Genomic DNA, 13381 nt, shown 5'->3' on the forward strand with positions numbered 1-13381 from the left:
CCCAAAATAAAAAATAAAAAAACTATTATACAAAGCGATAAGACCCCATTGCAAAAATGTAATAACTAACCAAAAAATAAGTGGAAGTAAATGCTGAAATCTACTTTTTTGCTACTGAACTGTGTACAGGGTGTTGTTATAAGATTGTCTATTATTGTGGACAGATTTTGTTGATTTGATTAGATTTTTTTTTTCTCAGACCAGAATTGTAATTGTGAATTGATTTGCAATTTCTGTTTTAATAGTGGAATTCTGTTTGGACAAGAACTAAAATACAATCAAATACAAGAATAGCATGCCTTTCAGAACATATTTGGAGAGGCCAGCAACTTTTACACAGAATATGACAGGATATCTGGTTTGGAGAGGAAATTACTTAAATAAACGAGGCCTCTGTGATTTGCTAATGTTCCAATAAATGGATACTGGGATTGCTAATATTGTCAGAATTGCAATACATTTTCTAGCCCTAATGGCATTGTCTACTGTTCCTAGGGCAGATTTGCAGATTTGCGGTCTAAAATGAGTGTCTGCTGCCTCCAGTGGTCACTACAGTTTCAAAAAGAATGTGGCATAGTTCTCCAGGCACTGGTTTGGGCTGTGTTTAGCCTTTTTTTAAATTGTTCTACAAATAAATAAGTAGCTCTGTCAAAGGGATATGTGTACATTTGAAACAAACTGGCAAGTAGGCTGTTGAAATAAGTAGTAGGCTAATGTACTGAAAACTGATTTGGTTTTGTTAATACATCTTTAAGTGTCCATGTAGATCTTGAACATTTTAGAATTAACAATTAGCCCTGCCCACTTTAGTCCTTTTTCTTGCTCTAATGCTGCACCATGACAGAGAAACACCTGCCTAGGATTGTCAGAGGTAGTTGTTTCTTCAATCCTTCATTCTCATCCAACAACATATTATTTTTTAAATAAAGTTGTCCACCCATGTCATTTGTTTCTTTATGGTTTTAATCCTGCAAAATGCTTTTTATTCAGTTTAATGTGCACTTTTTTGTGTTTTTTGGTTGGGGGTTTGTCACCTGCTTATTTTTTTGGATATGTCATTGCTCTGTCTGGAATGTTCCACAGTATGACATTAAACAGATCTACCTTACATTTATTCAATTAAAGGTGTTTTTTTTAGCTCAAAAATACATAGAAAAAAGGCATTCTGACTGTGAGCGGGGTTAACTGTCCACAGATCTAACCTGTAACTTGATCTGGTTTGGTCTTCATGAAGATAGAAGGTTTAATACCTTTAATACCCTGTGAACATTTCCAGACAAAGCACTAACATCTCCATGGAGAAAAGCATTTGGCAGGCCCTTTTTTTGCAGTGCAGCCACTCAAACAACACACACAAAAATACACTTCATTCAACCTGTGCTGCCAATAATACTAACATTTTTTTCCTCTCGTTTTTGGTTAGACAGCATCTCTCATCTCCCCACTGAGCTGAAATGACGTGAGCTGAAAATGAGCACTGGATAATTCCCATTTTAGCTTCGGTTACAAGTGGTGGGCAGCGTTCCCAGGGTGAGAGGTCGCACAGGTGTTGATTGGCTGGTGGAAGTGTGAAGCCAACTTGAGTTGTTAAAGTATCCTTATTTTAATCTGCTCAAGAATTTATGACCATTCGTTGGAGACAGATTATAATATTGGAATAAAGTGTATGCGTCGTAAGCCTGTGAAAATGTGCATCTTTTTGACCTGCATTGTTGACTTTGTGCAAATGCAAACAGCTATGTCTTACCTTTGTCAATCATTGCACGCACCCACGCGCTCACTCACAAAAGCAACAATGAAAATCAAGCAAAAGCAATCAAAAAGGCTGGCTCGAGGGGAAAAAAAAATACACAAATGAGAAAGAATATTTTACCAAAAAAGATGAGTTTAAATACAAAATGATATTTACAACTTGTTGCTTATACTGCAGTGCAGCCATGTTTTCATTATATTATGGTAGTTTATTGTGTAAGAGTTGCTTAAAAGTTAAAATGTATGCACGTTTTGTGTACAGTTTACCTATATTGCCTTGCATGTCTAATATAACAAAATTAAGTGTACACTATTCTCAATGTAATGTATGAAGTAGAGTTTAATTTACTTAGTGAAAATAATTTAAACTTGTCATCATGAAGTTCACTTAGTTCAAAATTATACAGTATTTTCTTGTATATTTTATCATCTTGGTCAAAGTTCGGAGAGTAAAGTGCATGCATAGATAAAGGAAGGACATATAGATTGGTTACACCCTGGCAGCTTGCCCAATTGAACCACAACACCTTACTTGTTGTTTTGTTGAATTCACATGGTGGATTACATGTAATGCATAGTTTCAGTTGACATATTGTGCACTTTATATTGGACAAAAACATGCTGAAATGTTGGAACAAAAAAATAATAATTTTAAATACTTACAATCCTCTAAGTCGAAGCCAAATTTTCTCTATCTGTTCAGGCTGGAGGTACTTCAATGCAGTGCTTTCAAACTCTTCTATCTCTTTGGTGGGAGACTCCATGTCCGAGTACGAGATGCGCAACCGATCTCCAGATGTGCCAAGATAAAAAAGAAGAAAAACACAGAGGAAAAAAACTTTAATCCGTCTTAAGCAGCGGGCAGATCGAAAGGTTGGGATGCCAAGCTACCCAAGATCGGACTTCTTTGGTCTTCATTCACGATTTTTCCAAACTTCTAAACAGTAGAAGTGGTGAATAGTGTTGCTGCTAGTAAATTTGTAGTTCTATCTTTCTTCTCTCTTGTTGTTTGTAGCTGAAAGTTCATTGGTTTATCTCTCCTGTGTTTCTGTGTGCGGAGTAGTGGGTCCGGAGCTGTGCCATGCCCACCCAGCAACAATGATGCGGAGGACAGGGCAGCCGCAGCAGAAGCAGTAGTGCAATCTGGGATTAACGTTTCGCCTTCTGAGCCCTCTCTCCTCTCAGATACACACACAGATGGAGTGAAGGGGGAGGAGAGGGGGAGGAGCCAGGAGCCGTGGGTGGAGCTTCATGATGACGAATAGTGTAATAGCAAAGAGTGCAGGCAGCAACAGAGGAAGGAGAGAGAGGAGGGATGCTTCAAGGATGATAACTTACTATGTGAAGGAAAGGGTACCGTCTTTTCTTTTTAATATGCGATGCTCAATGTAGGTTAATTTTAGGGGGATTTAAGTTTGAATTATATTTGTTAACATAGTCAAAGCTAAAAGAGCCATCATTAGGGTTCCTATATCATGCAAAACTGACTCTTGTGAGCTTTAAACCATGTTTTAATGCTGTTACCTAATCAAGAACATACCTGGAGTTGTGTTTTGTTTCATTCACACATGTTTGAGTAACCCTTTTTTATTAGTCAGTTGCCCACATCAACAATCCACTAATGAGGAAATGCTTGGTAAGAAAGATCTGATACTCTCAACTAATTCTGTTCATAAAATGTGATCATTAACTAGATCATTAGGATATCTTTGCTCTAGTAACAAAAATACACCATGCAGTTCCTGACATTTTGTTAAAAACAAAATCTATTCAATTAGTTTGTGCATTTAAAGGTCCTATGTGGGGTATGTAGGGTATCAGTAAGAAGATGCCGATAATATAAATGCCTTGATACATAGGCCACAAGATGATACATATCTCGATACAGTGCACTTTTGATTCGATATGATATATTTCAAATCAAATTGATATGGGTCAATAAAAATAAAGGCAAAATAATGGCTGTGATACTAAAAGTCTTTGTTAAAACCACTTCTTGCAGAAAGTGAATATGAAACACACCCGTTTTAATCATCAAAGCAGTGAAAATATCAAATGTGCTGCATAAACAAGTTTCCTTCCTCTAAACAAGCAACAAAACTGTACTGTAACAAATAATTTAGTAAAATATACCAAAAAATACTCTTGGTGATATATCGATACAGCAGTCCACGATATCGATACTGTATCTTCACATTAAGCAATACAAGATATCAATATTTAAAAATGTTTGCACACAACTAGTCCTATGCTATGCCAAATTGACTTTTGTGAGCTGTAAGCCATGTTTTGCTGTTACCTCATCAAAAATATACCTGGAGTTGTGTTTTGTTTCATTCACACTCATTTGAGAACAAAATGCTCTGTTCCACTTAGTGATGTCATGTAGAGGTATTTTTAAATTAACATTTATACCCTTTGCTCAGTCAAGATTGGCAATTCCAGGACTGAAATCATCCAAATGATTCCAGTGAAGGTGTATGGAGCTTAAAACACAGCAGAAAATATGACATCACAAGGTGGAACTCTCTGTTTGAGAGAACCTAAATATGAAAGATTTGTGAGTTAAACATGCGTGATTGAAACAAAACACTACTCTGGGCATGTTTCTGATGAGGAAACAACATTAAAACAGATCAGAAAACAATGTAATATGGGCTCTTTAAGATGTGGTACCTGATTTTCAAACCTGATTCACAAGTAAATCTGTGTAACTGTGTTTTGTTTTTTTTAAATTGGGCTGGGCTATAATGATCAGTTGCGATTTTTTATTGGATCTGTTTTTTCTTATTAAAATCCAGCCATTTTAAATAATAAAAGCCATGCTCCAAACCATATGTAGAATATTGGCTTTAGAATTTTCCGTTAAAAAAACCCAAGTAATGTCATTGATGACTTTCACAAACACATTGCTAGTATTATTTTTGGTTATTTTTCCGAGCAGACTCGGCATCCGATGAAATACAGTAGATTGTATGGAGCAGAGTGTATAATGTTACCCATGACTCCCCAGTTTCAGCTGCTCTTTCTGCTGCTCATGCACAATGTAATGTAGCAGTGAATGAGAAATTACCAATATCATACAATTCCACCTGACCTCCAGCTATATACTGTATGCCTCTATAATGTCCAGCAAGGATGATTGGAAATTATGTTCCACTATGAATACCATGAATAATGTTGCACTTGGGTCAATCTTAAATGTAGTTGATTTCAAACCACACGTAATCTCTCATATTAGACCGTATCAAGCAGGAAGAACCAAAAACAGATTATATTTTTCCAAGGACATTGTTCTATAAGGTCAACTATATCAAGGCTATGCGAGGTTAAGGTACATTGTTGTGGCCGTAGGGAAATCTTGTCATCTACAATTGACCCATACTTCAATGTCGCTGGGGCAACCTGTCAAGAGCAGTGGGCCTCTACACTAGATCTTTAGCTAAGGACTACCTAACTGGAGGATTAGAAAACATTTTAGGTCAATTATTTATTTATTTAAAAGTGCATTAAACATGTCTATTTTTATGTAATAGTGAGGGTGTTTTGTTAAAGACTGTTAAACCTTTAAAGCTTTCTACAATGGTTTCCCTCATCAAAAACATGCCCTGAAGAGGTTTTAAATGTCATCCATGCATGTTTCAGTAATTTAGCAATCTCTCGAACCTGCCCTACATTCTGTCCAATGCTCAGCCCACAAGCCTACGTCATCCATCCTCCCACATGACAATTCTCCATAAACGTACAAAAGCAGGATACAAAACTGTAAACAACTTGACAAACCTGATGAGACGTGCAGAAGTTTCATTAGCGGGATGCACGCTGATTGTGTTGTCATAGCGCTCTGAAGGGGGAAAGCGAAGGGAGATATAGATATAAAATATTTTAATATTTAGTTTTTGACAAATATACCATTTTCAAAACAATAAAATGTAACATAGTCATAATATAACCCCTCTTTAAAAATGCCTAGAAATACATGGATTCCCATTTTAAGCAAGATTGCCTCTCCAGAGAGCTAACCTGTAACTACTACCTACCTGCTTGTCTCCAGGTTGATGACTGATAAATGCAGCAGAGCATTCCAAACAAAAAATCTTCATGGAGACAAACTTGTGGCAAACCCTCCACCAGAAAAAAAGTTACATGTTGCTCTTCTTCTTCTGTGTTATACTTTTTCAATAGTATGACTGTAGTAGACATGTCCTGCCGAACTATTAGTTAACTAAAATGGGGGCTTGGCAAAATCCAATCCAATCCAAATTTATTTGTATAGCACATTTTACCAACACAAAGTCTCCGCATGGAGTAGGCACAATGTAAATATAAAATTAGCAATAGAAAAATAAAAAATAAAAGCTTGTCAGACAATAACCGTAATACCGTGATATCGTATCGTCAAATGTCTCACAATAATATCGTGGACCAATACAATATATCGACTTACAAGTTTCTCTGCTTAAATTCATTGTTATGGTCCAGCAATAGCTAAAAAAAAAAGCAGAGGGAACTACATAAACCATGATCCTTTGCTCTGTTTCAGTGCAGACTAAATGAGGAGTAGCGTATTGACAGTTTTGTTAGCCTCCATAAAATATTTCAATGAATATCGTACCGTGAGATGGATATGGTGAAAATATCAAACAGAGAGTTTTGGATATCGTTACATCACTAGACCACACAATTCTCATGTTAAAAGCCAGAGGGTAAAAGTGTGTTTTAAAGCTCTCAAAACTGTTAATTTGAGTATCTGTTTGTGCCTGGCTCAAACTTGTGAATCGTGATCACTGATTAATTGACTAAACAACTAAAAGCCTACAGTCCTATTCAATAGTTTCTTTTAGTTGGTGGTCAGAAGTAGTTACAAAAAACAGGTGGTTAATGGAAAAGATTAAAATGGAAGAAAATGAAAATCACATAGCACAGAAAAAGCACCCACACAATTCAGGAATGAAACTCAGGATTCCTACAGTAAGGGCCATACCACTTTGCCACAAAATGTAATCTATTTCTGTGACCATTACCTACAACACTAACCACACAGAGGAAATGTTGAAAAGACAACTACTTTTTACACCTAACTTGCACCCTTACTTTTTTCTCATCCTTTCAACTTTCCTCGCCAACTCAACCCTCAATTATCACTTTGGTACAGGTTCAAATCCCATGAGGGTGACTCAGATAGGACCATCTTCTTCCACTGTGGCCCCCTACCACAATCGGCTTCTTTCAATTACTTGATGCAGGCTACAGCCGGGATGCCACCTCAAAAACATCACCACATGCTTTCATCTTCTCCAATAGGGCTTTGTTAAGAAAACTGAAAAGAGAACAGGACAAAATCGGATGTTTTCTTTAAAGCGCGTACTTATCTGCTGTCTGTTTCTCTTGTTAACTTTCCTTTCAGTTCATTTCAGGGCTTGGTGAAGCTGGAGTTATGCTCGTCCCTGAGAGATTCAAAGCTTAGGAAGCAGAAATGACAGGTCAACGTAAGGAGAAATCACAAAAGCAACTCTAAAATTTCACACATTTGTACTCAAGGGGAGAGGCAGTGCGCTGGGTTGAACTGGTTGTCAAACAATGCTAAAACAAGGAGGTCACATAACAGGAAACTTTTTTTAGTTTCTTTTGTTTTATAAACAAGTTTAAACCATGGCTATTTCAGGAGGATGCTGTCAGGCAACAATGAAGACCATTTTGAAGTATCATATCAGATCCAGTGAAAGGATTATCAATTTTTGTCCTGTATTCAAACTTAATTCATGTCTTGCTGAGGACATTTTTCTTAACCCATCCTTTAATTTAATCATTTACATTTTTATTTCAATATTGGAATTAATAATACAATTATCGCAAGCCACTTCTCTAATCTATCTAGCTTTTTTTTTTTTTTAACTGACAAAAAAACATTAAAATAAAGTTATAAACGGTCATTTTGACTGCGTAGAAGTAATTGTTTGAAATAATGGTGATTTCAAATATGAGTGAAATAGTCATGCTTCTAATTTTTCCTATAATCAAGCAGACCTAACAGAGCAGTACACGGGTGCATCACCAGATATGAAATCTGAAATTACAGCATTTGAGGGACACAAGAAGAGCATGCAAACTCCACCCTGAGAGGTCCTGTTTTATAAATAATCCAAGTATCATATTCAAGTTTATTTAGCATCAGTACAGGACCTTGAACACTCAGTATCCATTGTGTACATTCATTCAAGTCTGCTCATGCTTCCATTATAGGGCTTGTCATAATTTCTGATGATGTAGTTTCACAGTTTATTATCAGTCCTATGTTATTTTTGTACAAATAGGTCTTTATCACAAAAATATAACTACAACTATAAGGTGTTTGTGGGTGAAGAGGTTGCTGAAGCTGGCCATGAGTTCTTTTTTACATTCTAACAACACCTGGAGGGCAAAATTCTCTTTAAAGATGTACTCAATCAACCCATCCAATACTGTCCCTCTCCAAAGCAGCAGTGCTATTATGCATTGATCACTCCCCTATACAGGCAGCAGGGAAATTGAGCAGAATATTGAAGCTGCTATTGGACTTGTCAACACTTAACAATAGAAACAGATTGCCTTTGGTACGTTTTCACAATCTCCCACAAAACAGCATATAATTATAGGTCAGAGCGCATAGGTTATTCACACCTTGAGAGTGAAGAGTCCAATGGTTGCTGAGCTAATGCCAATGCCCTATTCAAATGGCTAATAATGGTAAAAAAAAAAAAAAAAAAGCAATCAGTAGGTTTAAAGACGCACTATGTAACTTTGTCTGGTCTGCCAACTCCTTGTCACCATGGAGATGTTGTTTTGCCAGGATTATTACACGAAATGGCTTTGAACTTAGGTATCTTGCAATTATGACATATGACAGATTTTGTTGTTAATAAAATACTTTGAAAAACATACATTCTAACTGTGAGTGGGGTCACATCTAAACAGATCTGACCTGTAACCTCCCTAACTGTACTCAGCCCCTGCTTGTGTCCATGGAGATTTAGAGATTAAATGTCCTATATTACTCAAAATTGACTCTTGAGAGGTTTAAGATATGTTAAAATATTGTTATTTCTAAAACAAGCCTGGGGTTGTGTTTTGTTTCATTCACACATGTTTGAGTAACCCTTTTGTCTACATCTCCAAAACTCAAAATACTCCAACTTGTGAGGTCATGAAGTGGTAGTTTTAAAGTCAACAGCTACCTTTTACCTTTTGTTCAATAGAGATTAGATTAATTCTGGGGCTGAAATTATTATTATTAGCGTGTATTCTGAGAGAAGTATCTAAATATGCAGGATTGTGTGTTAAACTTGTGTGAATGAAACAACGCACAACTCCAGGTATGTTTTTGATGACAACATTACAACATAGACAAGAAAATAGCAAAATATGGGCCCTTTAAATGCCATACTAGAAGAGAACATAGAAATTCCAGGCATAGCAATAAGATCTAAATTGACAAGCAAGCGGTACTTTCTTCCAGAAATGACACACTGCATCTTTCAGTCAAACACAAGAGGATAGTGACACAACTTTGATTACAACACTATTCAGAGATAATATCACACTCGAGCTCAGGTAATGAGAAGTGCAAAGACCTAAAATGGGCTTATTGAAGGAAATAGCTCCCGGCTGTTATGCCCAAACAGCCTTTAATTACATTGCAAACTGATGAATGAAACGCCTTTGGGCAAAGTACAAACACATAATGCAGTGGACCAGTGAACGGTGAATGATCTAACACTGTTAAAAGTTTTATACAACCTATCTAAACTGATCATTGGTAACAGTTTTGGAGGTTGCTGGGCGGATGCTGTTTTTCACTACATTTAAGTATCATTCATTTTATTTTCAACATATTAGATTAGATTATAATGCCTATCTACGGTAATTTATTCAGAGACAAATGACTGACCTGGCAGAAGATAATATATGTTTAGCACTCATGATTCACATTATAAACATGGATTGGCTCTCTCTGAATGAAAAGAAATTAACCTTTTGTTGTAGCTGTGAAGTAAACAACACAACATTGTATATTTAATAATTAAAGAGGGGGTATTTTAATTCTATGGGCTATTAACTGCTAAAACATAACCTATTTAGATCACTATGTTATTTTTAATGTTTGGAAAATTTTGCCGAAAACAAAATGTCGCTCTGAGTCTCCCCTAGCTTTGCTCTCTGTGCTAAGTCACCCCCCTTCAGAGCGCTATCACGACACAATCAGCGTGCATCCCACTAATGACACTACTGTCATCGCATCAGGTTTGTCAAGTTGTGTACAGTGTCATATATTTCTGGAGAATTGTCGTGTGGGAGTACGGATGATGTAGGCTTGTGAGCTGAGCATTGGAAAGAATCTTAAGACGATTTTGAATACAGCCTGGAAAAGATCGCTAAAATACTGAAACATGGATGGATGACATCTAAAACCTATTCAGATGAGGGATGAGAGGAAGAGGGAACAATGTTATAAGATGGTCTATTTTGCATAATACCCCATGTTTAAAAGTTGCACCTCAAGGCCAAATAACAATACCACATGTCTAAATGACGGATTGTGACGCGCTAAAGTACAGGCACATATAACAACATTTTATTAAATTTCAAGAGTGATGAACCAACAGCGCAGCTAAAACAGGCTGTTTGTCTCCATATACGATAATCAAAATACATTAATAATAATTTTTTAAAAAACCTAATTATTCAGGCTTCATGAAAATAAATTATTTGTATGCACTGACAGTGACTTACAGCCCTACTCATTCACATCTGCATAGGCTATGGGCTCCCTCAAAGCCCCCAGAACAAAATCTCTAACATTAACAACCCCAGCCATTTTGAGGTACATGAAAAATTCAAAATCTCATTTAAATTTCTAGGCCAAGTCGATATCTATGCATCAAAATAGCAGCCGTCTTTCCCATGTAATGACCACAGTACAAAGAACATTCATTATAAAAATCCTTCAAGATTTTCTACCTCGCTGGGACAAATGAAAAGCAAAGGCCTACTCTGTATTTTGTTGTAATTATGAACAAAAAAGTGAAAGGGAAAGGTAAAAGGTGAAGGGAAACTTACTATCAATGGAGGTCAGATTTTATGAGTAAAAAAGGAGCATAAAGATACTGTAAGGTATGAAGCAACATAATTTCTGGGTTGCTCCTGTGTTGTTGTTGCCTGGCATGTGAATGATCGCTCTCTGTATTATTTATACGTAGGGATCTCAGTCTGGCCCCACACTCTCCATTGCATCTTGAGCCAGAACCAAACATGATCGTGCAATCAGGTTTGTTTTCTTTTGATGACACATGTGAAAGAAGGAGATCATTGGTCACCCAACATTTTGGCTAAAAATGGCATTTTTCTCACCCCAGATTTTACTGATTTGCTCAATGATTCTTCAGAAATCTGCAGGATTTTCTGTCCCAGCAGTCTAAGCAGCCATATTTGTTTTGATATGGATGGGCAAGGCGAGGCAAGGCAAGGGAAGTTTATGTGTATAGCACAATTCGTACACAAAGTAATTCAAAGTGCTTTACAGAATGAGAAATACATTAAAATCACGATAAAAAACAAATTAAAACATAAATAATCATAAAATTAAAGAGAGAGAGATATTAATTACATAAAACAGAGAGAAGAGTGCGGAATGAAAACCTTTCAGTCATATGCACAGCTAAACAGAACCGTTTTGAGCCTGGATTTAAACAGTGTCAAAGTACAGGCCTGTCTCACATGTTCAGGAAGACTGTTCCAGGTTTTAGCTGCATGAATCTGAAACACTAACTCTCCATGTTTAGTCCTGACTCTGGGCACCAGCAGGAGGCCGGTCCCTGAGCTCCTGAGAGTGTGAGATGGTTCATATGGCACTAACATGTCACAGATGTACTTTGGTGCTCGGCCATGGAGAGACTTGTACACAAGCAGAGCCACTTTAAAGTCTCTGAGCCACAGCAAGCCAGTGCAGAGACCTGAGCACAGGACACATGTGCTTGTACTTCCTAGTTCGACGCAGGACCCGAGCTGCATCACAGGGCCATGCATGTCTCTGACTGGTCTTGCGTAAAGTATTGAAGAAGTGTGTTCTAGACATACAAAGTATAATATATGTTGGTCTGCAACAATTCAATTCATTATGCAATTGAATCTAAGTAAAATAGACACACCCTAACAAATATAAAATATAAAAAAGATCCCACCAATCACCAAATCAAACATTTGAAAGAAACCAGATTGCTAAACTGAGTGTCCACAAGGCGACTTTACATTGTATTAGTAGTTGATGTGTAAATCTGGACCGTAGAACCCAAACAAGGCTTACAGCAGCTTAAAGCTATTATTAGGTTCACAGGAGGTGACACTGTTTATAGTGGCTGAGACTCCACACTTTGACATTTGAAATTAAGGAGCAATGTTTAACGCTAACTCAGTATTAAGTATAAGTATATCCAGTGTATATCCATACAAAATATAAATGTGAAATTAATATTATATGTTAAATTAACTTACACATATTAAGTAATTACACTGAAAAGGTGATAATACATTTATTTAGGTTCAGATTAAATATTTGTGTAGAATCATCACAATTAGCTCAAAGTAATTGTTGTGTTGTAGCAAAACCCATATGTGCCACTGAAATACGTACAAGTCATAACAGTTAAAGGGAAATCCGCTCATTGTAATACTGCAAAACTACAGGTCCTGAATTGTGCTGCCTGGACAAAAGCCACTGTACTGTAGAATATGCTCCCTCAGCTGAACCTGCTCTGATGCTATTAGTGCATTAAATGGTCAATATCAGTTGTAAAGACCTCAGAGCACAGATGACACAAGGAGGTACTTAAACCAGAGTGACAGAGGGGAGGAGGGGAAGGGAGGACACCACCGTCTTATGAGGACACTGCACAGATACAGCTTATGTCAATACCTGTGATGATGCAGGCCGCTATGTTTGCTTGAATCTTTACTAGACTTTCACACTGTGGAACATTCTAGATGCTATAACCATCTTCATGGGCAGAGCAGAATCACTTAACTATCATCACCATGGTAATAAACACGTGACCCTACTTCCCAAGTTACAGGTCAGGGGTCTCATAAAGCGTGTGCATGCACATAATGGGGTCTAATAAACACAACTGTGTGTATTCATATGAATGTATTGTCATTTCAGGGCTGTCCGTGGGCACATCCACAGAAACACAAAGATGGAGGTGCTGGCTCATTTCATTTTATATAAGGAGAAGCTATTGCTATAATCACTGGAGTAAAGTATGGCAAAGTAAAGCAAGCATGCAACTGTCAAAGACCTCCTGTGATATGCAGGGACCAGTACCAAAGTCCTGATGCACGTCCTCCTCTGCACCCCACACACATCACCACAGCTTCACCTTCACGCACTCAGCACCAGGGCAGCACGACTCTGTGTGTGTGGAGGGGTAGAGGAGAGAGACAGGCAAACACTAGGACCACGACGGTGTATGTCTCCTCTGCCCTTCCTCACACACATACACACACACATTTAGACCATGGCACACACATCCTTTGCCCCTCTTCACACACACTCGGACCACGGCGGTTTGTCTCCACTGTCCCCCTCCTCACAAAC

The 13381-nt window shown here is 37.4% G+C and overlaps 1 protein-coding gene across 1 annotated transcript in view; it reads right to left on the minus strand.

Moving 5' to 3' along the window:
• The window catches only part of pde1cb (phosphodiesterase 1C, calmodulin-dependent b), a 148023-nt gene that overhangs the window by 107709 nt on the left and 26933 nt on the right, over positions 1-13381 (minus strand). The gene's annotated exons all lie outside the window — the stretch shown is intronic.

This window comes from Boleophthalmus pectinirostris, unplaced genomic scaffold, assembly GCF_026225935.1.
Source record: "Boleophthalmus pectinirostris isolate CB_2022bp ecotype Guang Dong unplaced genomic scaffold, ASM2622593v1 HiC_scaffold_16, whole genome shotgun sequence".
NCBI lineage: Eukaryota > Metazoa > Chordata > Actinopteri > Gobiiformes > Gobiidae > Boleophthalmus > Boleophthalmus pectinirostris.